This window comes from Myxocyprinus asiaticus, chromosome 27 (genome assembly GCF_019703515.2).
Source record: "Myxocyprinus asiaticus isolate MX2 ecotype Aquarium Trade chromosome 27, UBuf_Myxa_2, whole genome shotgun sequence".
NCBI classification, from domain to species: Eukaryota; Metazoa; Chordata; class Actinopteri; order Cypriniformes; family Catostomidae; genus Myxocyprinus; species Myxocyprinus asiaticus.
This window is the reverse complement of record NC_059370.1, coordinates 8,173,319-8,200,961: the sequence shown is the minus strand read 5'-3', so window position 1 is coordinate 8,200,961 and position 27,643 is coordinate 8,173,319. Positions and strand designations below refer to the sequence as shown.

The following is a 27,643-nucleotide window of genomic DNA, read 5'->3' as shown; positions in this document are numbered from 1 at the left end:
ATGGCCAACAAGCTGGAAGCTTCGTCCGTCCCAGAGCCAGCGGTGCCAGCCTCGTCCATCCCAGAGCCCACGTTACCTATGTCAGTCTCCTGGAGGAGGAGGAGGAGAAAGGCTTTCGTTTCCAAGTCTCTGCCCATGTTCACGACCACAGAGGTCATCTCCGAGTCTCTGCCCATGTACACGACCACAGAGGTCGTCTCCAAGTCTCTGCCCATGTACACAACCACAGAGGTCGTCTCCAAGTCTCAGCCCATGTTCACGACCACAGAGGTCGTCTCCAAGTCTCTGCCCATGTACACAACCACAGAGGTCATCTCCAAGTCTCAGCCCATGTTCACAACCACAGAGGTCGTCTCCGAGTCTCTGCCCATGTACACGACCACAGAGGTCGTTCCCGAGTCTCAGTCCATGCCCACAACCACAGAAGATTTTTCACATTGTGACATTATTTTCACTAGAACTACGCATGTTTATTGTAATTATTGTAACTGATAAATAATAATAATAATTCTACAGACAAAATGTTTTTTTTTAATCAGCATAACTAAAATTCAGTACAAAAAATACTACCATTATGTATAAATATTGCACAAAATTCTCAGTAGTCCTCAAAATATGCATTGACAGGTTCTTGTCAGGTTCTTCACCCATAAGCAGTTACTTTGTTTTAATTGTGTTTGCTCATCTCTTAAAAACACTCATTCATTTTGTGTAATTGTAATTGTCATGCTGTTATTTGTCTTTTTAGATTGATGAGGAAGTTGCCAAACTTTTGAAGCTCAAAGTTCAACTGGGAGGAGATGAAGACAAACACACATTTGTTCTCAAAACAGCCAAGGTACTGTAAAAAAAGCTAATTTCTGTTACATTTCAAACACATACAGTATGTGTGTGTTTAGTAAAATAGGTGCTTAGGGACCTGTTTTCCTCTCTCTCGCTCTATAGGAGACCAGGGACTACAACCCCAAGCAGATGGCTGTAAGAGGAAAGGTTTTCAACATCATCATCAGTTGCTTTAAACGCCATGGTGGCTGAAACCATCGATACTCCCGTCTTTGAACTGAAGGTCTCTTGAGTAGTTCTACATTAGTTTAAGGATCACACCATTTCTACTTTAGTTAACTAATAGCAGACGGTGATTAATGAGTCTGTTAATTTGGTCTTGTGTAGGAAACATTGACGGGGAAGTATGGAAAGGACTCCAAACTCATCTATGATCTAAAGGACCAGGGCGGAGAACTTTTGTCCCTGAGATATAACCTCACTCTATCCATGACAAATGATAAAACTAATCCTATAATAACATATATTAATAATTTAATAGAGTGCTGCTGTCTGCAGTTCCTTCCTTGACTTGATCCTCCTCAGATCCCGTTAGCTCGCTATCTTACAATGAACAAAAACACCAACATCAAACCCTACCACATCGCCAAAGTGTACCACAGAGACAACCCAGCCATGATGCACGGCTGATACAGGGAGTTCTACTAGTGTGTGAGAACCTCTCTCTGGGTTCATTTGCGCACATGCTTCAGACATATTGAGGTGTGGTGCTCAGACGGGAGATGCAGGTTAGAATCTGGCCGCGAGCATATGCTGAAACAATTGTTACTTTTCTGTTTTGTTGTTATTCTGAACCTGAATAGCACTCGCTCTTTTGCTGCAGGATTTCAACATTGCAGGTCAACACGATGCCATGATTTCTGATGCCTGAATGTCTGAAGATCGTCTATGAGATATTGAGCAAATTAGATCTTGGAGATTTTCGTATCAAGGTTGGTTGCTGGTCAACACAGATCTTCACCAGAAAGTGGCAGTGCATGTTTGTGTATCATGTTGTATATTATCAGTTAAAGATGGTGTAGTGTAGTAACACTTCCGTGCTGTTTCAGGTGAATGACAGACACATTCTAAATGGAATGTTTGCCATGTGTGACATTCCAGATGAGGAGTTCCACACAATCTGCTCTACAGTGGACAAACTGGACAAGGTAAGAGACTTGAGTGATGGTTACATTTGCAATTATTTATTTTTCAGATGCTTTTGTCAAAAGCGACTTTCAAATGAGATGTGTTCACAACACAAGTGCATTACAGGGAAAGAGTAGCATGAGAAGTGCTGAAAAACAAATTTCTGCGATTGGTTAGAAATGTACAAGTTAGTGCAAAGCTGTATGTTTAATAAATGCCCTGTTTAAACCTGGTATTAAAGGGACGGTTCACCCACAAATCTAAATTCTCTCATCATTTACTCACCCTCATGCCATCCCAGATGTGTATGACTTTGTCTTCTGCAGAACACCTTTTTTCTTACCATAAATCTTCACTTTCACTTTCACATTCTTCTTCTTTTGCTTTTGGTGATTCACATTCTTCATGCATATTGCCACCTACTGGGCAGGGACTTGGTCTGTTTCTCACCCACACCTATCAAATTCTGAAGACATGGATTTAACCACTGGTGACTTATGAATTACTGTTATGCTGCATTTGTGTGCTTTTTTGAGCTTCAAAGTTTTGGTCACCATCCACGTGCATTGTATGAATCTACAGAGCTGAAATATTCTTCTGAAAATCTTCATTTGTGTTCTGCAGAAGAAAGAAAGTCATACACATCTGGGATGGCATGAGGGGTGAGTAAATAAAATTTTTTTTGGGTGAACTATCCCTTTAAGCACACGTGATGTTATATAGAGCAGAATTCTCCTTTATTTTAGGCAAGTTATTAACTGAGATTTATATGTGTACCTGCATGTTGATATCAGACACACTGAGTAAGTCTGGTGAAGATTTTGTGCATGTACTGTGTATGTATGTGCTTTTTCCAGATTTCCTTATTTCGCTTAAAGCTGCATGTAACCGGGACTGTTTAAAACTCTTGTTTTAGCACAGGGGTTGATTGACAGGTGTGTAGGCGGTGCTTTGCTGCTGTTTGAACGCATTCGAATGGATAAGCGTTTACACTATAAGCCCAATGTATTTTCAGCCATCTGTGAATGTGGTTGAATTGGACAAATCTCAAAGTGTTTTAGACCCCGTTTACACTTGTCCTTAGCATCGTCCCGTTTCAAACAAATTGCCTAAAATGTTCAATGCCAAATGGGGCCAAAGCAACAGTAAAACAGCTTTTCTTTATGCTTGTAGCAAATGGTGATTCGTGGCTGTGATGCAAGCTAAAGGTTACTGGCTATTAATGTAAAAAGGACGAGACCTTTAATATGTCCTGCCCATACTTTTAATAGGACATGCATCACCACAGAAAGAAAACTGCTCTCCTTATGCATTTTAAGGGACTCTCAAAACTAATAGAACATATGGAAATCTGATTGATCTAACATGATGTGCTTACTATTTGACATGCCTTTTGCATGTGTTTGTGTTTGCAGAAAGCCTGGGAGGATGTGAAGAAGGAGATGGTGAATGAACTATGTCTTCCAGAGGACGTGGCGGATCGGATTGGGGAGTATGTCAGCATACAGGGCGAATAAACATTAATCACACCCACATTTCACAATGAAATACAGTCAATTCACCAAAGCTTTTCAGAGACATCACTTGTGGTGTTATTAAAATCTACTGATCTTAGATCAGTTGGTCTCACTTTCATGACGTGTTTTACCTCTAGGTGGGATGACTTGGCTGAGCATCTGCTTCAGCACCCCAAACTGTCCCAGAGCAAACAGGTGTATGCAGGACTGACAGATATGAAACAACTCTTCAGCTACTTGCAGCTCTTCCAGGTCACAGACAAGGTGAGGGCAAAGGTCAAGAATGCTTCCGAATGCCTTAAAAGAAAGATCAGCATTTTTTGACTCTTGTAATAAAAGGGATAGTTCACCCAAAAATTTTAAATTCTGTAATTTATTCATAATACTCAAATTCTGTATTGTGTTTAAAAGAATTCTTTAGTGGAAATGACACTGATGGAAATGACATTTTTAACATATTTCAAATAAAATTGCCAACTCCTTCTCACTAAGGCTAATTTCATAGCTAACAAATTATGTATCCTAAATACACACAATTTAAAATATTTTTCACACTTTTTATGTAATTTGGCAAAATTACAGCTTGTATATTCTGCTCACATGTGATATTTACATTGATTTATCTTTATTTTTTTTCGAACAACACTTGTCTCATATTTTATCTCAAGCATGCACTTCACTCACACTTTTGTCGACTTCATTAACAAGTGCACAATAAAATATATTAGGGGCAAAATTGTTTGGTGTGGTGGAAATAATCATAGTTTTTGACAAATTAATAGAAATAATTTTCACACTGTAAATATTGAAATGGTTTGTTAATTTTAGACCAATAAGATTTTACTGTGGGCGGAGCTACCCAGTGTGACATGATGAAACTAAAAACCTAACAACTAGGATTGTCACGATACTAAAATTTCAGTAGTTGGTACCAAAACCTGTAAAATGTTAATTATTCTCAATAGCAATTTCAATACCACAGCAAAAATGGACAATATGCAATTGAACACACTTTTTTTTTTTTTAGCCTATTTCAAAAGTTATATACCAATGTAAATAATACATTTAAACAGCTGAATGTTTCATTCAAGAGTTTTTCAATCAAGTAAACATTGATTTTATTCAGTATAACAGCACTCTTGCTTGTGAGATATTGCTTAAACATTATTATTGTTATTATTGTGAATTAACATTTTTGTGAATATTACATTTTACTATACAGTATTAACATATTTCTGTCACAAGTTGAATTGAGCTTTTATTTTGACATGGTTTTTCAGTTTGTGTGTATTTTTTGACAGTAGCTTCACACCTCCACACAAGCACTTCTTGAAATGGTCCAGTATGATTATAGAAGTGAAAAATGCTGTGATTTAATTATATAAATATACTCTGCTTGCACTACGCAATTCACGGTGAATATGATGCTTTCAGTGCCATGAGTTTAGCATATAAGTGGCTTCACACATTCACTGCAAAGTGCGCAGCACATGCAGACAGTTTATATTTAATTAAATAGAATAATTTTGTGGTTTGATAATCACACTAGGACCAATCACAATTTTATTTAGATTAATTGTGCATTCATTTTTTCCCAAATATGTCCAATTCGTTTTGTGTTAGTCAAGCAGTTTTGTGTTAGTCAGACAGTGTGCAGGGACCAAATTGAGTTGGTACAACAGATACTGCAGGAACACTGGTACGTGACATCTTTTTTATATTAGTATTGACTTGGTACCAAAGTATCAGTAATTTTGACATCCCTACAACCAACAAAATCTTTTGTCACACAACGCTGTTGATTAACCAGCGTTGTGTTGCATCATGTTGGTTAGGTCAAAAATGTTGAAAGAGATGGAATTAATTGCTTTAGTTGTTTTATGTCGCAACTGGTTGTTCTTTATGCTTCACAGGCTGTTTCCTCTTTATTTTATGATCAGTTGGATAAGAAATGCAGACAATATACAACTAGTGTTTTTCAGTTTAAACAATACAGTTATAATTTAATTATTTCACACCCCTTCATTCTCTCCCATCTGTGATCTTATTAACACCAACCTCCCCTTTTTTCTGCTTGCTCATTCATTTAAAATCTCTTTTTCTCTAGGTTGTGTTTGATCTGAGTCTGGCTCGAGGGCTGGACTAGAAGGCACAATACTGTATTGTTAATTTCCAAATGATTGAACAGAAGTCAATCACTGACCTGCAGTCCACAGAAATCCATTTTGCAATTTAATTAGTCAATCTGTCCAAAATAGATTTATTATAAGGGCTAGTCTAAGGACGCGTCAATGTCCACATGTCAGACAGACACTTTTAGAGTGCTTTGCGTCATAAACACAGCGTTTTTAAGTCACTGTGTTAAGTTAAACATTGTTTAAAACTTAGAAAAACATGTCTTGAGATTAAAAAGCACTTATGTTCTCACACGGCGGACGCCTCGCAGGATCAGTATGGCAGAGGACGCAAGACTTTTACATGCCCACGACAACTATGGCTTTCATTAAATCAATGAGTTAAATCAATCAGTGAGTGGGTAACTTTGCCTGCACTTGATCAACAATACAGACTACAAACCCTCTCAGGCTGCATCAGCAAAATGCACAATTTGTTTTTCTGTTGCTCCTGCCTGACTCTTTTTTTCCTTTCTTTTTTTTCTCCCTTTGTTAACTTGCTGTTGAGATCATTTGCTCATGTTGTGGGTTTGATGTTATTGTTTACTGGGGTCTATTTTATTTTTTATTTTTCATTTTATTGAACATATTTATGTACAATTGAATGGCACGGTTTATGTTAAGAAAAAAAATACTACATATGTAAAAATCACTGGACTTGAGCCATCTGTGAGCAATAGTGTCATGAAACACATTTTCTTTCTGTTCTATGGGTTATTAAGTATGTTATGGTTTCATCAATGTTAGATAGTGGTGGGGGGGGTCACGTGACACCACGCGAGAAGCAGGTGTGTGAGCGACTAACTCTTTGCTAGTTTTTAATTATTTTCATGTTATAATCCGGTGAGGTTCGATACACCTAGTTACATATTTGCAAAGAAACATGGCAAAGAAGTCAAAACCCTCAGACTCTGGAGACATTAAAAGACACTTAAGTGCTCTAGCTGAAACCTCTGGCGGCCCTGCGAGCCAGGGACTCGAGTTGGAAGGCACGTCGGGAGAAGAAATTCAGCGTCAACTGTCCAGCATCTTGGTGATGCTGATGAAGGTTGTTGCTGACTTGGAGGATCTCGCTGTAATACGTCGATCGATTACGGTGATGGAAACAAAATTCTCTGAGTTGGTCACATGAGTGGTAGATGTTGAGAAATGGATCGATTATCTGGAGTCATTGGAAAGGGAATTATCCTCTAATCCGCCCGCATCTAAAACAGACTTGGAACACATTTTGGAAAAATTGGAAGATCTTGAAAATAGGAATTGAAGGAACAATATACGGATTGTTGGAATTCCTGAGCATGAAGAAGGTCGAGATATGGTGAAATTCCTGGACGAGCTCTTCCCGAGTCTGCTCGGCATAACAGGCCATAAACTGGAAATCGAGCGAGCTCACAGAGTCCCGGCTCGCAGATCTGCTGAGGGAGACAGGCCCCGATCAATGCTGGCCAAATTTCTGAGATCATCCGATAAAGATCTTGTGTTGCACCAGGCGAGGAGCAAAGGAAAGCTTTCTTGGAAGAATCACAATATTTTCTTTTTCCCGGACTTTGCGAATTCGACAAGAGAGAAACGCGGTCGGTTCAAGGAATGTAAGAAACACTTACATCAATGGAAGATTGCTTTTGCACTGATGTTTTTATGCCCCAACAAAGCACTGTCCTCTATAGAAACTATGGGTGAGTAAACCATTGCATGTTACTTATGTGAGTGGACTGACTCGCTGTACATAACTCGACTGTTTAAGGAAGCTGGGCGCCATTTTTTTCTTCTTTCTGCGTTGGCTCCGCCTAGCGGCTGGAGTTTGTTTTGTGGAATGACACTTCCTTCAAGAAACTTTTGCATTGACGGAAGATTGCTTTTACACTGAAGTTCCTGGCCAGATTGAGAATGAACACAATAGATGACCGCAAAATATCCACATGCCCACACAAAGGATGTCTTTTATAAAGCTGACAGACTGAGTAAGTCATGATGTATTTTTTTATGCGGCCTCTGAATGAATTTGACTCTTGATCATCCGAGGAACCGGGATGCCTGTTTTGTTTCTTTTTGTGCTGGTTCCGCCTAGCGGCTGGATCTTGTTTTGTGGAATAACACTGCTTCGGGACAGTTGTGGATGAATCTGTTTGTTCTTTGCGCTTATGCCTCCTGTTGGCTGGAGTTTGTTTTTGTGGAGTATTTTCACGGGACATTGAAATGATTATGTCATCTGCTGCACTCATAACAGCTGGTTCACTGAACACTTGTAACACTTGTTTGTCTGTCCGAGGAAACTGAATGGCTTTATATCAGCTGGAATTTGTTTTGTGGAGGAACACACCTTCAAGATAGTTCTGTGAATTAATCTACATGTTCTTTCTGTTTATTCTGCCTGTTGGCTGGGGTCTGTTTTACAAAGTATTTTCTGTGATGTCATTTTGCCTCACAAAATCTGTATAGAAACACCGGACTTGAGCAATCCGATGGCAAAGTTGTTGTGGGGGATCTCGCATGCATACATGGACTCTTTGAGTTTAGAGGGATTGACGCCGGTTGGTGCTGTCGTGTGCGGGGTTAATGCACACGTTTTTCTTTTTTCTGTTTTGTTCTGGGGAAAGTTCGGGGTTTGACTATTGCATTGATGTTGAAATGTGGTCTTTGTAATCTTGTTTTTGATGCACAATTTATTTTTTCTATTATATCAAATGTCAAATGTTAATATGAGTGGGTTATCTTTCTCCACATGGAATGTGAATGGGTTGGGGCACCCCATAAAAAGAAGGAAGGTTATTTCTTTTATTAAATGTAAGAAATATGATATAGTGTTTCTTCAAGAAACACATCTTTTCCTACAGGAAGCTGAAAAATTTGGGAAGATATGGGGTGGACATGTTTTCTTTAGTGCTGGCTCAAGTAAAAGCAGGGGAGTCATTATATTGGTAAATAAACATCTACAATTCAAATGGCTCAAACAGATTAAAGATAAATCAGGAAAGGTCATTGTTGTTCTAGCAGAGATTCAGGGGCAACGGTTGATTTTGGCTAATATTTATGCACCTAATACTGATGATCAGGGCTTTTTTATATATCTTGAAGGGATGTTGCAAGCCGCTGGCACCCCTCATGATATAATATTGGGAGGTAACTTTAATCTTTTGATGGACTCAGTCCTTGATCATAGTGAAGCAAAAGTGTGTAAGCCCCCTAGAGCAACATTGATGCTTCACAGGATGTGTAAAAATCTTGGTCTTGCAGATGTTTGGTGACTTTTGAACCCATCTGGTAGGGACTATAATTTTTTTTTCATCAGTCCATAAGATTTATTCTTGAATAATTTTTTTATTTTTTATATCTAAGTCCCTCATTTCATCTGTTGTCGATTGCTCAATAGGAACATTTTAGTCTCAGATCACACCCTGGTGAGTTTAGAGGTGTTGCCACATTTGGAGAAAAAGAAATCATACAGCTGGCGCTTTAATGTATCCCTTTTGCAAAATCCTGATTTCCAACAAATGATAAAGACTGAAATCATTGTCTATATGGAGACCAACTTGTCCTCAGTATCTTCTGTTGACGCGACTTTGGAGGCACTTAAGGCAGTTCTTAGGGCAGGATCATACAGTATTCCTCATTCACCAAAAAATCCAAAGCACAAGAACTAGTGGAGTTGGAAGGGAATATTAAAAGTGCCGAGGCAGAGCTGAAGCGCCAAATGTCGTCTAATGGCCTTAGAGAATTGACCCATTTGAAATACAGATATAATACTATTTTGTCACGGAAAGTGGAGTTTTGGTTATTCAGGGCAAGACAATCATATTTTGAGTCAGGAGACAAAGCAGGAAAGCTTTTGGCTAGATATATAAAGCAGAAATAGTCTTTTTCTACCATTCTCTCAGTGAAATCTGCTGGTAGTGAAATTTTTTACCTCGGCCATTGATATTAATAATGCCTTTAAAAAATTCTATCTTGATCTTTATACTTCCATGACTTCGTCTACTGATGAAGATATTAGAAATTTTGTGCAACCATTAGAACTCCCTAAATTGACGATTGAGCAAAAAAACTCTCTTGATTCTGAGATAAGGAGGAGCTTGGCAAGGTAATTAAGGCCTTGCCTACAGGCAAGGCTCTGGGGCCAGATGGTTTTGCCGCTGAATTTTTTAGATCTTAAAAGTTACTGTCCAATTTCCCTGATCCAGCAAGATGTAAAAATTTTGGCTAAAATTTTGGCTAACCGATTAAATAAAGTTATGACATCTCTTATACATATAGATCAGGTAGAGTTTATTCGGGGTCGTAGCTCTTCTGATAATATTAGGAGTTTCATCAATATCATGTGGTCAGTGGCGAATGATAAGACTCTGGTCGCTGCCATCTCACTTGATGCCGAAAAGGCATTTGATATGGTAGAATGGGATTATCTTTTTAAGATTTTGGAAATGTATGGGTTCGGGAGTACATTTATTGGTTGGATCAAGTTACTTTATAGACACCCTGTAGCAGCGGTACAAACAAATGGATTAATTTCAGATTATTTTACTCTGGATAGGGGCACCCATCAGGGTTGCCCTCTTTCCCCATTATTGTTCTGTCTTGCCCTGGAACCATTAGCAGCCACGATAAGAAGGGAAGATGATTTTCCAGGGGTGGTGGCGGGAGGCGTGGCGCATAAGCTTCTGCTTTATGCAGATGATATTTTAGTATTCGTCTCTGACCCTACTAAATCTTTGCCTTGCCTCCACAGAACTAATAATTCATTTTCCAAATTCTCAGGATACAAATTTGTCTGATTTAGTTAGAGGTAATTTTGACCCTTTAATAAAAAGGTTTTCGAGTGATGTAGACAGATTCATTACATTTATCGATGATTGGGAAGGTTAATGTTATTAAAATGAACTGTATTCCACAATTTAACTACCTGCTACAGTCTCTCCCGGTAGATGTCCCCCTCTCTTATTTCAAGCAATTTGATAGCATAGTGAAGTCTTTCATTTGGAGTGATAAGCACCCCAGATTACATTTCAATAAGTTACATAAGCCGACTGACAAAGGTGGGCTAGGCCTACCCAAGATTTTGTTTTATTATTATGCATTCGGTCTCCACCTGAAAGAACCCTTCCCTGGTTCTGCATTGAACAAGAATTTCCTGCCCCTATTTTGCCATTGCAAAGCCTTTCTATCAATCTAACCAGAGAAGTTAAATCACACCCCATTATATCACACTTGCACTCAGTATGGACAAAGTGTCCAGAGTGTTTAATTCAGATATTTAACTAAATGTTGCCTCGAGCCTATGGCTAAACCCCAAACTATGCACTAATAAGTCCCCTGTTTGTTGGTCAGAGTGGATTGCGAGGGGGGTTAATACACTCAGTGATCTTTATGAGAGTGTTGTGATGAGATCCTTTGAAAATTTGGTTCAATATTTTGGGATCCCAGATTTCAGTTTTTTAGGTATCTTCAGCTATGCCACTTGCTCTGTATTATTTTTGGGAATAGCATACACTCCCCTAAAGCAGCAGATACTCTAGGAGAGGTGATTTCTGCTTTTGGAAAAGGCCATGAGGCATCAGTGTATTACTCCTTATTAATTCATAGTCATGGGGTATGGAGTCTCAACCACTCTCAAGAGATTATGGGAGAAAGAACTGGAGGAGGGAGAATGGGCTAGGATTTTAAAAAACATAAAAACTGCATCTAGAGATGCAAGGGTGCGCCTTATACAATTCAAGATTTTACGTCGGTTCTACTGGACCCCCTCTAAATTGTATAGGCTTGGTCTTAAAGACACACCCACCTGCTGGCGATGCCAATCAGAGGACGGAGATATAACCCATGTCTTTTGGGGGTGTGTTGAAATACAAAAGTTTTGATTGAAGGTGCAGAGTCTGGTGTGCGATGTGTTAGTCATTCAGGTATCATTCTGCCCCAGACTCTGTATCTTGGGTGATGGGGTGGTCACTGACATTGAAAGTAGACACATAAAGAGTTGGGTCTTAACCAGTGTCATGATCGCCAGGCAGATAATTTTCAGATCATTTGGGGCTGGAGGTTGGCTGGAGCGCCCTCTTTTCAGGAGTGGTGCTTGGAGATGGGAAGGGTGGCGGCCTTTGAGGAAGTAACATTCAGAGGAACGGGGAGTTATAAAGTGTTCGTGGAGAAATGAGGCGGGTATTTGTAATTTGTGGATGTGTGATTGTTGTTGTGTTTTTTATTTGTTTATTTATTTATTTACTTTTTGTGCATGTGTGTGTCTATGTCATTTGGGACCACTGTTATGGGATTGGGAGGGGTAATAGTTGGGGTTAAATTTGATTCTTTGTATATATGTTTTGTCTTATGAGGTACATATATGTGAATCAATAAAAATTGTTTATCGAAAAAAAAAATTTGGATAGTGGTCTGTATAATTTAGCCTTGGGTACACAATTTTTCTTTTTATGTCAATATGTCACTTTAATATAGGTAAAATGTTTCTCTCCATATGGAATGTTAATGGGCTGGGGCACCCTATAAAAAGAAGGAAAGTTTTATCTTTTTTTAAGCGTAAAAAAATCTGATATAGTGTTCCTTCAAGAAACGCACCTTTCTTCACAGAAAGCTGAAAAACTTGGCAGAGCATAGGGTGGGCATTTGTTTTGTAGTGCTGGTTCGAGTAAGAGTAGGGGAGTCATCACATTGATAAGGAAGCATTTACAATTTAAATGTCTCAAAAAGATTAAAGATAATTTAGGAAGAGTCATTATTGTTTTGGCTGAAATACAGGTGCAATATTTGGCTAATATTTATGCACCCAAAGCTGATGATCAGAACTTTTTTATAGATCTTGAGGGAAAGCTACAAGCAGCTGAGATCCTTCATAACATGGTTTTGGGTGGAGACTTCAATCTTTTAATGCATCCGGTCCTTGATCATAGTGATGCTCCAGAGGATATGTAAAAAATCTTGGTCTTACAGATATTTGGAGACTTCTGAATGCATCTGGGAGGGACTACACCTTTTCTTCATCTGTTCGTAAGATTTACTCTAGAATAGTTTATTTATTTTTTATTTTTTTATCTAAGTCTCTTATTCCATTTGCCACTGACTGCTCAATTGGGAACATTTTAGTTTCAGATCATGCTTTGGTGTGTTTAGAGATGTTGCCACATATACTGTAGAGAAAATGAAATCATATAAATGGTGCTTTAATACATCCCTTTCTACATTTCATCAAATGTTAAAGATAGAAGTTAATGCTTATTGGAGGAGGGAGAGTGAGCTGGGATTCTATTAAACGTCAAATCTGCATCTAGAGACGCAAGGGTTTGCCTCATGCAATTTAAGATTTTACATAGAGTCTGTTGGACCCCCTCTAGATTGCATAGGCTTGGTCTTAAAGACACACCCACCTGCTGGCGATGTCAATCAGAAGATGGAGACACAACCCATGTCTTTTGGGGATGTGTAAAGATGCAAGAATTTTGGATGAGGATTCAGAGTTTTATGTGTGAGGTTTTGGCCTCTCAAATGTTATTTTGCCCCAGACTCTGTATCTTGGGAGATGGGGCAGTCATTAATTTGGAGAATAAGGACATGAAAAACTGGGTCCTAACTAGTATTATGAACGCCAGACAGATTATTTTGAGGAGTTGGAAGTCGGCTGGAGCTCCCCCGTTTCAGGAGTGGTGTTCAGAGATGGCCAGAGTGGCAGCTCTTGAGGAGGGGTATCCAGAAGACTGGGGAGTCTAGACATATTTGTGAAGAAGTGGGGCAGATATCTGTCTTTTTTGGAGGGCTCTCGGGGAGGGACAGTGGAGAGAGAGGTGTAGGGGTTTTATGTGTGTAATTGTTTTATTTATTTTATTTTTTACATTTATTTATTTATTTTTGTTGTGTGTCTATGGTTGTGTGACCACTGGGGTGTTGTTGAGGGTAGGGGTGTAGTGGGGGTTGGATATTGATTCTGTATATGTGTTTTCTGCTATTTATATTTAATGGTTGAATCAATAAAAAAATGTTAATCGCAAAAAAAAGATAGAGTTAATGCTTATGTAGAAACCAATTGGTCCTCAGTGTCCTCTGTGGGTGTGGCATGGAGGTGCTTAATTCATTAAAAAAAATCAAAGCACAGGAATTAATAGAATTGGAAAAGAGTATTAAAAGTGCTGAAACACCAAATGTAATCCAGTGGTCTTAGAGAGCTGACTCACCTAAAGTATAGGTACAATACTATTTTGTCACAGAAGGTAGAGTTTTGGTTTTTCAGGGCAAGACAGACACACTTTGATTCAGGGGACAAAGCAGGGAGACTTCTTGCCAGATACATAAAACAGAGATAGTTTTTTTCCACCATTCCTTCAGTAAAGTCTTCGGGAGGCAATATATTTACTTCTGTCACAGATACAGTATTAACAAGGCCTTTAAAGAATTATATATCTTTATAGCTCCTCGTTTATATCTGCCGATAAGGATATTAGCAACATCGTAGAGCCATTAAAACTTCCTAAATTGACGAATGATCAAAATGAATTTCTTGACTCAGATATTAATTTGGAGGAACTTGTTGAGGTAAAGCCTTTCCAACAAGTAAGGCACCGGGGCCAGATGGTTTTGCCCCAGAGTTTTTTAGATCTTATGTCACAGAAATGGCTCCACTTATATTAGAAGTTTACACAGAGTCATTAAAGAAAGGTGAACTACCGCCAACCATGGCGCAAGCCCTGATCAGTCTCATTCTTAAAAAAAATAAAGACCCAAATGAATGTAAAAGTTATCGTCCAATTTCCCTGATCCAGTTATATGTAAAAGGATTGTCTAAAATTCTGGCTAATTGATTAAGCAGAGTAATTACATCTATTATACATATACAGTGCTGTGAAAAAGTATTTGCCCCTTCCTGATTCCTTCTATTTTTGTGTATTTTTCATACAAAATTGTTTTAGATCTTCAAACGAGATATAACACAAAACAAGGCACCCTGAGTAAACACAAAATACAGTTTTCAAATATATATATATATATATATATATATATATTGAAGCAAAAAAGTCATCCAACACCTATTTCACCCATGTGAAAAAATAACTGCCCCCTTAAACTTAATAGCTGGTTGTGCCACCTTTAGCAGCTACAACTGCAACCAAACGCTTCCGATAACTGGAGATCAGTCTTTCACAACGCTGTGGTGGACTTTTGGCCTGCACTTCAGAATCAGCTTTATTGCCAAGTATGCTTACACATACAATTAATTTGTCTTGGTGACAGAAGCTTCCAGTGCACAAGCAATACAACAACAAGACAGAGATAATAATAAAAAATAGAATAAAAATAAAAAGTGAATAGAAAATATAAGTATATATAGAAATTCAGGAATTCACAATAAGACATATTATATATATATATATACAGTACAGGTGCATCTCAATAAATTAGAATGTCGTGGAAAAGTTCATTTATTTCAGTAATTCAACTCAAATTGTGAAACTCGTGTATTAAATAAATTCAATGCACACAGACTGAAGTAGTTTAAGTCTTTGGTTCTTTTAATTGTGATGATTTTGGCTCACATTTAACAAAAACCCACCAATTCACTATCTCAAAAAATTAGAATACATCATAAGACCAATAAAAAAAACATTTTTAGTGAATTGTTGGCCTTCTGGAAAGTATGTTCATTTACTGTATATGTACTCAATACTTGGTAGGGGCTCCTTTTGCTTTAATTACTGCCTCAATTCGGCGTGGCATGGAGGTGATCAGTTTGTGGCATTGCTGAGGTGGTATGGAAGCCCAGGTTTCTTTGACAGTGGCCTTCAGCTCATCTGCATTTTTTGGTCTCTTGTTTCTCATTTTCCTCTTGACAATACCCCATAGATTCTCTATGGGTTCAGGTCTGGTGAGTTTGCTGGCCAGTCAAGCACACCAACACCATGGTCATTTAACCAACTTTTGGTGCTTTTGGCAGTGTGGGCAGGTGCCAAATCCTGCTGGAAAATGAAATCAACATCTTTAAAAAGCTGGTCAGCAGAAGGAAGCATGAAGTGCTCCAAAATTTCTTGGTAAACGGGTGCAGTGACTTTGGTTTTCAAAAAACACAATGGACCAACACCAGCAGATGACATTGCACCTCAAATCATCACAGACTGTGGAAACTTAACACTGGACTTCAAGCAACTTGGGCTATGAGCTTCTCCACCCTTCCTCCAGACTCTAGGACCTTGGTTTCCAAATGAAATACAAAACTTGCTCTCATCTGAAAAGAGGACTTTGGACCACTGGGCAACAGTCCAGTTCTTCTTCTCCTTAGCCCAGGTAAGATGCCTCTGACGTTGTCTGTGGTTCAGGAGTGGCTTAACAAGAGGAATACGACAACTGTAGCCAAATTCCTTGACACGTCTGTGTGTGGTGGCTCTTGATGCCTTGACCCCAGCCTCAGTCCATTCCTTGTGAAGTTCACCCAAATTCTTGAATCGATTTTGCTTGACAATCCTCATAAGGCTGCGGTTCTCTTGGTTGGTTGTGCATCTTTTTCTTCCACTCTTTTTCCTTCCACTCAACTTTCTGTTAACATGCTCGGATACAGCACTCTGTGAACAGCCAGCTTCTTTGGCAATGAATGTTTGTGGCTTACCCTCCTTGTGAAGTGTGTCAATGATTGTCTTCTGGACAACTGTCAGATCAGCAGTCTTCCCCATGATTGTGTAGCCTAGTGAACCAAACTGAGAGACCATTTTGAAGGCTCAGGAAACCTTTGCAGGTGTTTTGAGTTGATTAGCTGATTGGCATGTCACCATATTCTAATTTGTTGAGATAGTGAATTGGTGGGTTTTTGTTAAATGTGAGCCAAAATCATCACAATTAAAAGAACCAAAGACTTAAACTACTTCAGTCTGTGTGCACTGAATTTATTTAATACACGAGTTTCACAATTTGAGTTGAATTACTGAAATAAATTAACTTTTCCACGACATTCTAATTTATTGAGATGCACCTGTATATATATAGTCTTATTGTGAAGATTATTCTGAATCTTATTGAAACAACCACACCGTCTTTTTCCAGAGCAGCCTGTATTTCTCCTGAGGTTACCTGTGGGTTTTTCTTTATATCCCGAACATTTCTTCTGGCAGTTGTGGCTGAAATCTTGGTCTACCTGACCTTGGCTTAGTATCAAGAGATCCCCGAATTTTCCACTTCTTAATAAGTGATTGAACAGTACTGACTGGCATTTTCAAGGCTTTGGATATCTTTTTATATCCTTTTCCATCTTTATAAAGTTCCATTACCTTGTTACGCAGGTCTTTTGACAGTTCTTTTCTGCTCCCCATGGCTCAGTATCTAGCCTGCTCAGTGCATCCACATGAGAGCTAACAAACTCATTGACTATTTATACACAGACACTAATTGCAATTTAAAAAGCCACAGGTGTGGGAAATTAACCTTTAATTGCCATTTAAACCTGTGTATGTCACCTTGTGTGTCTGTAACAAGGCCAAACATTCAAGGGTATGTAAACTTTTGATCAGGGCCATTTGGGTGATTTCTGTTATCATTATGATTTAAAAAGGAGCCAAACAACTATGTGATAATAAATGGCTTCATATGATCACTATCCTTAAATAAAATACTTTTTTTTGCATGATCAGTCATATTTTCAAAATCAATGCCACAATTTCACAATTTCTGCCAGGGTATGCAAATTTTGAGCACAACTGTATGTATGTATGTACAATATAAAAATACAAATCTGTTATATACAGATGCAAGGGAATGTATGGCAGAAGAGGTATGGTATGTTTGATACATATAAATAGACTAAGCTATGTATTGCACATAATTATTGCTCAATGGGGCAGTTTTAACTGTTCATGAGATGGATAGCCTGAGGGAAAAAAACTGTTCCTGTGCCTGACAGTTCTGGTGCTCAGAGCTCTGTTGCGCCATCCAGAAGGCAACAGTTCAAAAAGGTAGTGGGCTGGGTGAGTGGGGTCCAGAGTGATTTTTCCAGCCCTTTTCCTCACTCTAGAAGTGTAGAGTTCTTGAAGGGAGGGCAGGGGGTAACCAGTAATCCTTTCTGCAGTTCGAACTGTCCTTTGTAGTCTTCTGATGTCCGATTTCATTGCTGCACCAAACCAGACAGTTACTGAAGTGCAGAGGACAGACTCAATGAATGCTGAGTAGAACTGTATCAGCAGCGCCTGTGGCAGGTTGAACTTCCTCAGCTGGAGAAGGAAGCACAACCTCTGCTGGGCCATTTTCACAGTGGAGTCAATGTGGGTCTCCCAATTCAGGTCCTATGAGATGGTAGTGCCCAGGAACCTGAATGACTCCACTGCTGCCACAGTGCTGTTTACAGTGGTGAGCAGGGTGAATGTTGGGGGGTTCCTCCTAAAGTCCACAATCATCTCCATTTTTTGAGTGTCTTCAGCTCCAGTTTGTTTTGACTGCACCAGTGAGCCAGCCGTTCAACCTCCCTTCTGTATACAGACTCATCGTCATCTTGGATGAGGCCGATGACAGTAGTGTCATCTGCAAACTTCAGGAGCTTGACAGAGGGGTCATTGGTATACAGGGAAAAGAGTAGTGGGGAGAGCACACATCCCTGGGGGGCACCAGTGCTGATTGTACATGTGCTGAAAGTGAATTTCCCCTGTCTTACTAGCTGCCTGTCCATCAAAAAGCTGGAGAAGCACTGACAGATAGACATGGGAACAGAGAGTTGGTGTAATTTAGTCCGGAGAATAGCTGGGATGATGGTGTTGAAAGCCAAACTAAAGTCCACAAAGAGGATCCTTGCATATGTCCCTGGTCTGTCCAGATGTTGCAAGATATGGTGCAATCCCATGTTGACTGCATCATCCACAGACCTGTTTGCTTGATAAGCAAATTGAAAGGGATCTAGAATGGGTCCAGTGATGTCATTCAGGTGGGCCAACACCAGTCTCTCAAATGATTTCATGACCACAGATGTCAGGGCAACGGGTCTGTAGTCATTAAGTCCTGTGATTTTGGGTTTCTTTTGGACAATGATAATGGAGCATTTGAAGCAGCATGGAACTTCACACTGCTCCAGTGATCTATTGAAGATCAGTGTGAAGATGGGGGCTAGCTGGTTAGCACAGGATTTTAGACAAGTGGGTGAAACATCGTCTGGGCCCTGTGCTTTCCTTGTCTTTTGTTTCCGGAAGACACAGCACACCTCCTCTTCACAGACCTTAAGAGCAGGTTGAGTAGCAGGAGGGGGGAGGAGGGGGTTGCAAGAGGTGTTGATGTTTGTGTGAAGTGAAGGTCAGAGTGGGTGTAGGGTGTGAGACTGGGTCTTTCAAATCTACAGTAAAACACATTCAAGTCTTCAGCTAGTTGTTGGTTCCCTACAGTGTTGGGGGATGGTGTCTTGAAGTTAGTAAATTCTTTCAGGCCACTCCACACTGATGCAGGGTTGTTAGCTGAAAACTTGTTTTTCAGCTTAGCAGAGTAGCTTCTTTTAGCCACTCTGATTTCCTTATAGAGTGTTTTCCTTCCCTGACTGTACAAGATTTTATCCCCACTTCTGTAAGCATCCTCTTTTGCCCTCTTTTAGTTCAGCCACATTGGAGGGTTTTCGAGCATGAACAGCCTGTTGAAGGTCCTGCCACAGCATCTCAATCGGGTTCAAGTCAGGACTTTGACTAGGCCACTCTAAAACAATAATTTTGCTTCTTTTGAGCCATTCAGAGGTGGACTTCTATGCTTTGGATCATTGTCTTGCTGCATAATCCAGTTGCGCTTGAGCTTCAACTCACGGACTGATGACCAGACGTTCTCCCTTAGGATTTTCTGGTAGAGTGCAGAATTCATGTTTCCCTCAATTATTGCAAGTTGCCCTGGCCCTGAAGCAGCAAAGCATCCCCACACCATCACACTACCACCACCATGCTTGGCCGTAGGTATGATGTTCTTTTTGTGGATTTCTGTGTTTGATTTACGCCAGATGTAATGAGACCCCTATCTTCCAAACAGTTCCACTTTTGACTCATCAGTCCACAGAACATTGAACCAAAAGTTTTGAGGATCATTAAGGTGTGTTTTGGCAAAATTCAGACAAGCCTTAATGTTCTTCTGGGTTAGTAGTGGTTTTCGCCTCACCACTCTTCCATGGATGCCATTTTTGGCCAGTGTCTTTCTGATAGTGGAATCATGAACAGTGATATTTATTGATGTGAGAGAGGCCTGCAGTTCCATGGATGTTGTCCTTGGATTGTTTGTGACTTCCTGAATGAGTCTTCGCTGTGCTCTTGGAGGAATTTTGGAAGGCTAGCCACTTCTGGGAAGGTTCACTACTGTGCAAAGTTTTCTCCATTTGGAGATAATGGCTCTCACTGTTGTTCTTTGGAGTCCCAGAGCCTTTGAAATAGCTTTATAACCCTTCCCATACTGATGTATTGCAATCACCTTTTTCCTCATGATTTCTGGAATTTCTTTCAACGTTGGCATAGTGTGCTACTGGTGAGACCGATTAGCCAACTTCATGTAGCTGAAAAAGTTCTATTTAGGTGTTGATTTGATTGAACAGGGCTGGCAGTAATCAGGCCTGGGTGTGTCTAGTCCAGCTGAACCCCATCATGAATGTAGTTTCATAGATTTGGGGATTTAGTAACTGGGGGCAAATACGTTTTTACATAGGCCCAAATGGTATTGGATAACTTTTTTGCTTCAATATATAACATTATCATTTAAAAACCGTATTGTGTGTTTACTCAGATTGTATGAGATGTACACAAAAATACTTTTTCACAGCTCTGTAGATCAAGTGGGGTTTATACGTGGTCGTAGTTCTTCTGATAATATTAGACATTTTATAAATATAATGTGATCAGTAGCGAATGATCAGACCCTGATCGCTGCCATCTCACTTGACGCCAAGAAGGCATTTGATAGGGTGGAATGGGACTATCTTTTTAAGATTTTGGAAATTTACGGGTTTGGGAACACTTTTATTGGGTGGATTAAGTTACTTTATAAACAACAGGTAGCGGCAGTGCAAACTATTGGATAATTTTTTTTTTCTCTTGGTAGGGGAACTGGCAAGGCTGTCCTCCCTTTTATTGTTCTGTCTTGCCCTGGAAATTTTGCAGCCGCAATAAGAACTGAGGATAACTTTCCTGGTATTGTAGCAGGAGGTGTGGTGCATAAACTTCTACTCTGTGCAGATTATATATTATTATTTGTCTCTGGCCCTAGTAGATCTATGCCTAGCCTCCACAGAATTATTAATTATTTCTCCAAATGTTCAGGATATAGGGTGAATTGGTCTAAATCGGAAGCTCTTGCTCTGACTGCACATTGCCCTGCCACAGCTTTCCAACCTGGTGCCTTCCAATGGCCCAAGCAAGGCATTAGGTATTTAGGCATTTTATTTCCAGCAAATTTGAGAGATTTATTTAGTTAATTTTGACCCATTAATGAAAAGGTTCTCGTGTGATGTAGACAGGTAGGCTTCTCTACATTTGTCTATGGCAGGGAAGGTCAAAGTTATAAAAATGAATTATATCCCCAAATTCAATTATCTACTTATAATTATCTATCTATCTCTCCCTCTAGATGTTCCTCTTTCTTATTTTAAACAATTTGTTAGAATATCTATGTCTTTTATTTGGTATATGGTAAACGACCTCGGTCGCATTTCAGTAAGTTTGTCTGAATTGTCAGTAAGTTTGACTGAATTGTCACTCTGCAAAACCATTTAAAATGAACTAGTGAAGGCAAAAAGGTGATTAAAAATGGTGAGAAATGGTGACTGTTTGGAGCACCTACAGTAAAAGCACATCAGCATTTTATGCATCAACTACTCGTACACTTATATGACTTGCACCAAGCTGTATCTTTCCACCAGCAAAGCTAATTTTCAGTTTGGTTCTTTTCGACCCTTTATGCTGTAGGCTGAAGTTTTATATAAGAAAAACCCCAAGCTGTTAAACCAGCTGCAGCACTGTGAGGAGATGGGCATTCCACTGGTGGCCATTTTAAGAGAGCAGGAACTGAAATATGGAGTCGTCAAACTGCGCAACGTCTCCAGCCGAGAAGAGGTGAGATTAGACCTCTCCAGTCTGTCTGTATCTCGAACACGCATTTAATTGTAAAGACAACATGAAACGGCATCCACAATGCAGTCAAGTTCTGTAATGTGACATATTTCCTATTAAAAAAGGGATAGTTCTGATTAGGGATGCTGATTGATCAATAAAGCGTTCCAGCTTGCTAAAAACACAGTATAGTAACACCTGTTTTACACTGCACGATGAACCAGGACTGAAGCAGTGCGTATTTTTTACGGCATCCATGTTAACAAATGAGTGTATTTACGTCGGAAGCAGAAGCACCACGTCAAATCGTGGCAGTAGTAGCACGTGAGCTGCACTGCAGTGGGAGTTTCGGTGTCGAGTCTATTTTTGCAGCACAGCTTACGCTGAATTAAAGTGACACTGCACTATTGATGGACATCATGAAGAGGAGTTGATACGAAAATGTAGATATTTGGCAGAATAAGCATATATTTTTTCACAGTCTTGTGTTTTTTTAAATATTTATTACAGCTCATGGGAAAACCAAATAATAGTAATAATAATAATAATAAAATAAAATCACACAAAAACAATATTAAATTATTTTAATTATATATTTAATCAGACATATGGTTTTATAATTTGAAACTACAAAAATGAGCAGAGCTTATTGTGTTGGCTGTCACTTCATTAAATAATTCTACATGACTGCATTAGATAACACCAGCATCATGTAAATAAAATTTCATGACAATCAAGCTAGTAACACTTATCAATAGCTCACTCCTGATAAAAAAAAAAAAAAATTTCAAATCAAAACTTTATTTAGTGTATAGAGTGTGCAATGTAAAACAGGCGTAACAGCTATGACCGCTGCATTCTGCACCCTTTATTCACTATATTCACAGCTTAGCATGACTTCTTGCACTTTATTGATTACATGAAATTGAAAAAGGAAATAATGTAGGGCAGGATTTGATTGTGTCACAAAGTCAGTGCATGTCATTACTGATACATTTTTCTCCCGCACATTTAGCCTTAATTATATTAGCAGAAAAGTTGTTTCAGAGGGGGAGAAAATTATTACATTTTAATATAATTTTGTCTTTAAACCCTGTAAATACTGCTATGAAATAATAGCATGGCTTTGGTTACGGTTACTGTTTTGGCAGGAAAAGTGAACAGGACATTTAATTTCTAAAGGAAAAGTTTACCATTTACTCACCCTAATGTCCCTCTAAACCCATATGACTTTCTTCTGTAGAACACAGAAATTTGAAAAATCTTCACTTGGCTTTTTGCCATATAATGAAATTAAGTAGTGACTGGTCTGCTCCATAAAGGACTAAAAAACACTATAAAAACTCCTGATTTCAGCACTCAATTCAAACCAGCAGCATAGTTGCCATATTTTAATTGGCTACTGAAAGACTTGCAGTGTGACTGCTTTTGCTTTAGTTTTCTGTTTTGTTATTTTGCACTTTTTAGAGCTTGGCAGCTCAGAGTTACTATTTGCTTCCACAAGATTTTATTTTTAATCTTCCTTTTGTTATTACACAGAAGAATTTCATAAGGATTTATAGTGACATTAGGATGAATACTGTTAATAATGATAATTTATTCCTTTAACCTCCTGAGACCCGAGCGTGACTGCTGTGTGCATTTTCCATTTCCCTTTTTGATTTGTAATTAGTAGCACCTAATAAACATGCAATAATAATAATAAAAAATAAATAAATAAATAAAAATAAAATATAAAATAACAACAACAACAACAAAAACATTCTAGAGCAAATAGTTTTCCTGAAAATTTACGTCCACATATGTGGACAGCGTGACTAAGTTGTGAAATGTTAAATAATACCAAGATATAGAAAGTCAGATTTTTTTTCATCAAATTGTTTGTGAAACGCTACAGAAATTACAGCTGATTTTCTATAAAGCTGAATAAATAATTCTTATTCAAAGTAATGGATAGCATCATCCAATCACTTCCAACCATGTTAAAATAAAATTTAGAATGATAAATTCTGAATCTATGTATTGATTATCATTGTCCCATGTCTGCCAAACATGTTGAGTGGTCCAAACATCATCTGCAGCCTGAAACTGGACTTTTGGTCAGATTTTAGGAGTGAATGCACTAATTAATGCACAGGAAAGCTATAAGATGCTCCCTTGCTCCCTATTTAATGAATGACTTAACCTCCTGTGTGCTGTCTGTCTGCACTAGAGCCCGACCGATATGGGATTTTTGAGACCAATACGATACCGATTTTAGAGATGAAAAATTTACCAATTACCGATATTGTGGCCAATATAGTTAATTTTTGAGCTGGAATGAAAACAGGCCTTTTCTATGTGGATTTTTCACAGATTTTGCACCGATATGACTATGCAAAGGTACTCAGAAGGCTGCTTTCTTAAACAAATATTTTTATCAAAGAATATTTGACATTATTATTATACATTGTCAACAAATTCTGGAAATGAACACTGAGAAAATAAAGAATAAATAAAAATAACATAAATAGCTAAATAAACATCAGTACTGTTTAGTATCAGTCAAATGCTAAGCATTAAAATAAAGAATAGATAAAAATAAAATAAATAGCTAAATAAACATCAGTACTGTTTAGTATCAGTCAAATGCTGAGCATTAAAATAAAAAATAAAAATAAAATAAATAGCTAAATAAACATCAGTATTACTGTTTAGTATCAGTCAAATGCTGAATATTAAAATAAAGAATAAATAAAAATAAGATAAATAGCTAAATAAACATCAGTATTACTGTTTAGTATCAGTCAAATGCTGAGCATTAAAATAAAGAATAAATAAAAATAAAATAAATAGCTAAATAAACACCAGTACTGTTTAGTATCAGTCAAATGCTGAGCATTAAAATAAAGAAAAAATAAAATAAATAGCTAAATAAACATCAGTATTACTGTTTAGTATCAGTCAAATGCTGAGCATTAAAATAAAGAATAAATAAAAATAAGATAAATAGCTAAATAAACATCAGTACTGTTTAGTATCAGTCAAATGCTGATCATTATAATAAAGAATAAATAAAAATAAAATAAATAGCTAAATAAACATCAGTATTACTGTTTAGTATCAGTCAAATGCTGAACATTAAAATAAAGAATAAATAAAAATAAAATAAATAGCTAAATAAACATCAGTACTGTTTAGTATCAGTCAAATGCTGAGCATTAAAATAAAGAAAAAATAAAATAAATAGCTAAATAAACATCAGTAGTACTGTTTAGTATCAGTCAAATGCTGAGCATTAAAATAAAGAATAAATACAAATAAAATAAATAGCTAAATAAACACCAGTACTGTTTAGTATCAGTCAAATGCTGATCATTATAATAAAGAATAAATAAAAATAACATAAATAGCTAAATAAACATCAGCAGTACAGTTTAGTATCAGTCAAATGCTAAGCATTAAAATAAAGAATAAATAAAAATAAAATAAATAGCTAAATAAACACCAGTACTGTTTAGTATCAGTCAAATGCTTATCATTATAATAAAGAATAAATAAAAATAAGATAAATAGCTAAATAAACATCAGTATTACTGTTTATTGTCAGTCAAATGCTGACTATATTAATACTGTTGAGGCAAGAGATAAACAGCGGCAGAGGTGTTACACCGTATTCTGCTATACAAGTTCAGGGGAAACTTTCAACGATGGAAAACCAGACTTCTAAATATTACATTTTATAAATGCAACAACTGGAATTGTTCGGTTGAAGGGGGTACCAAACAGTGAATCCTGAACAAAACAGTTTGGTGAATACATGTTTACACATTAGCTTCCACTTAGCTGACAACAATGAAAGTAGCTACGTGATTAGCTAGTTAGCGATAAGCTCGTTGTCACGGAGAGTAAAAGACGGACATTGTTTATTTTACTTTCCAGCATTGTGTCTCACCAATTAGGTAACAGCGTAGCATGAAATCAACACTCAGCAGACACAATCCACTACTGCACCGTTGTTTGCTGAGCTGCAAAAAGATGCTCTGATGTTTATCTTTCAATCTGCTACATTACTGACTGCAGTGAGAAACTATAGCTGGTTAACAGCAAACAGACATGAGTGACAAGGTTGTCAGGGACAGGGTTAACGTTATATTAGTAATATTGAAAAGGGAAAATGATGGGGTCATTGTTTATTAACTTTCCAGTATGTATTTAACAAACTAGTTAGCAACTTACTGTGAAGACACCGCTTAACTCCGCACCGTCTGCAGAACCACCGTCAGCCGAGTCAGCTCTGTAAACAATAGAGTCGGAGCGCGCTCTGCTGGACAAACTATATATATATATCGATATATCCGATATATCGGTCAGGCACTAGTCTGCACTGGTCACAGAACAGTTCGAAATGCACCTTATTTTCATCCTAACTCCATACTCCTAACTCCTGCCTCTGAAAGCAAAATTATTCAGCTTTTGCATGAATACATGAATACATTTATTCTCAATGTGAAAATGCACACTAAATATATAGGAATGCATTTACTAATGTTAATGAATAGAACTGTATTGTACAGTGAGAACAAAATAAAACGATAACAAAATTTACATTAAAACTAAGCGAAATGACCAAACAGATGTGTTAATGTTGAAAATAACTAACGTTTTTTTCTTTTCAACTTTTGAGGGGATAATGTCCCAAAATCCACATACGTGGACATCATGTTTATCAGCATGCTGACGCACGAAAAATGAATGAATTTGTATTTTAAGCAGCATACCAAACTAAACGAGATGCTACTCTTTACACCCAAACAGGTTTCAATGAAAAACCTTTCTTTCTGTTGGCTCTGCACCCTTAGAAGTGCTTCATGGAAATCAACGGCATGCTGTTGCATCACGTGACTCGGTGCCAGAAGTTTAACCCTTAAATGACAGTCTCGAGTGTTGTGAACAGTATTCAGTTGGTTTAAATTAATTTATGCATTGCATATAGCGAACCTGAAATACAACGTCCACGCATGTCAACTGGTCAATTGCCCTTTGAATCACCATATTTTCTATCTTCAATCTTTTAACTTTCACTATTGTCAGTTTTACTCAATCCTCCCATGTTCATATCACTCAAAAAATTCACGTAACCAAGGGAACTTAGATTTGATTCGACTAAAAAATGTCTTCTGAGCTTTACTAAATCCATTTGTATTGGGACAACATTAATATGTTTTGTTTGGTTAACTGAAACTGGGCAAATAATTTCTAGTTCCAAGCATGCATTTCATGGGACTTCATTCAGAGAGAAAATGTTAAAATTAAGTGTTATTTTATGTGTCTTTGTGCAAGATTAATATAATAACGAGTGAGATTGTTAGTGTTTAATACTTTGATATATTGAGATTTAGAAGAGTTTATGTTGTAGTTTTGTGGTTACTATCATGGTGAAGAGTGAAGCTTGAGCCTAGGTCATGGACCAATACAATTTTAGTCTTCTAGATATCCATTGAGCAATTGCTGTGCTAAGTATAGTGGGTGACCAAGTTGCACTCAGTAGTGCTTCCCACCGGCATGTATTTAGCATGCTAACATTTCCTGTCACTAGCTAGCATATCATTAAATAAGTTTCATTTGAGTAATTTCAGCATGTTAAATTTTGTTGAGTATACTCAGTTAAGTTCCTTCTACTTGAAGTATTTGTTTAATTTAAACGTTAATTTTGATTTAATCAAACATGTGGAACCACTGTCCATGACTGAATCAAGTTCAGCCAAAGAGTTATTATTTTAAGTGTTGTAAACCTTTGATTTTGTGCTAAGATGATGTCTGCTCTCCTGCAGGTGGATGTCCCCAGAGCAGATCTGGTGGATGAGATCAAGAAACGAACCCTGTAGTCTTACAAACAGTTACCATTCAGACGGAGATGAGTGGACCTGTTTACCTCTGTGTATTTGTGAGGAATAATATTAAACTCATTGCCTGCCCT

The 27,643-nt window shown here is 37.9% G+C and overlaps 1 pseudogene; it reads left to right on the top strand.

Moving 5' to 3' along the window:
• On the top strand, positions 1 to 27,551 carry LOC127417549 (histidine--tRNA ligase-like; annotated as a pseudogene).
• The last annotated feature ends 92 nt before the right edge of the window (positions 27,552 to 27,643 follow it).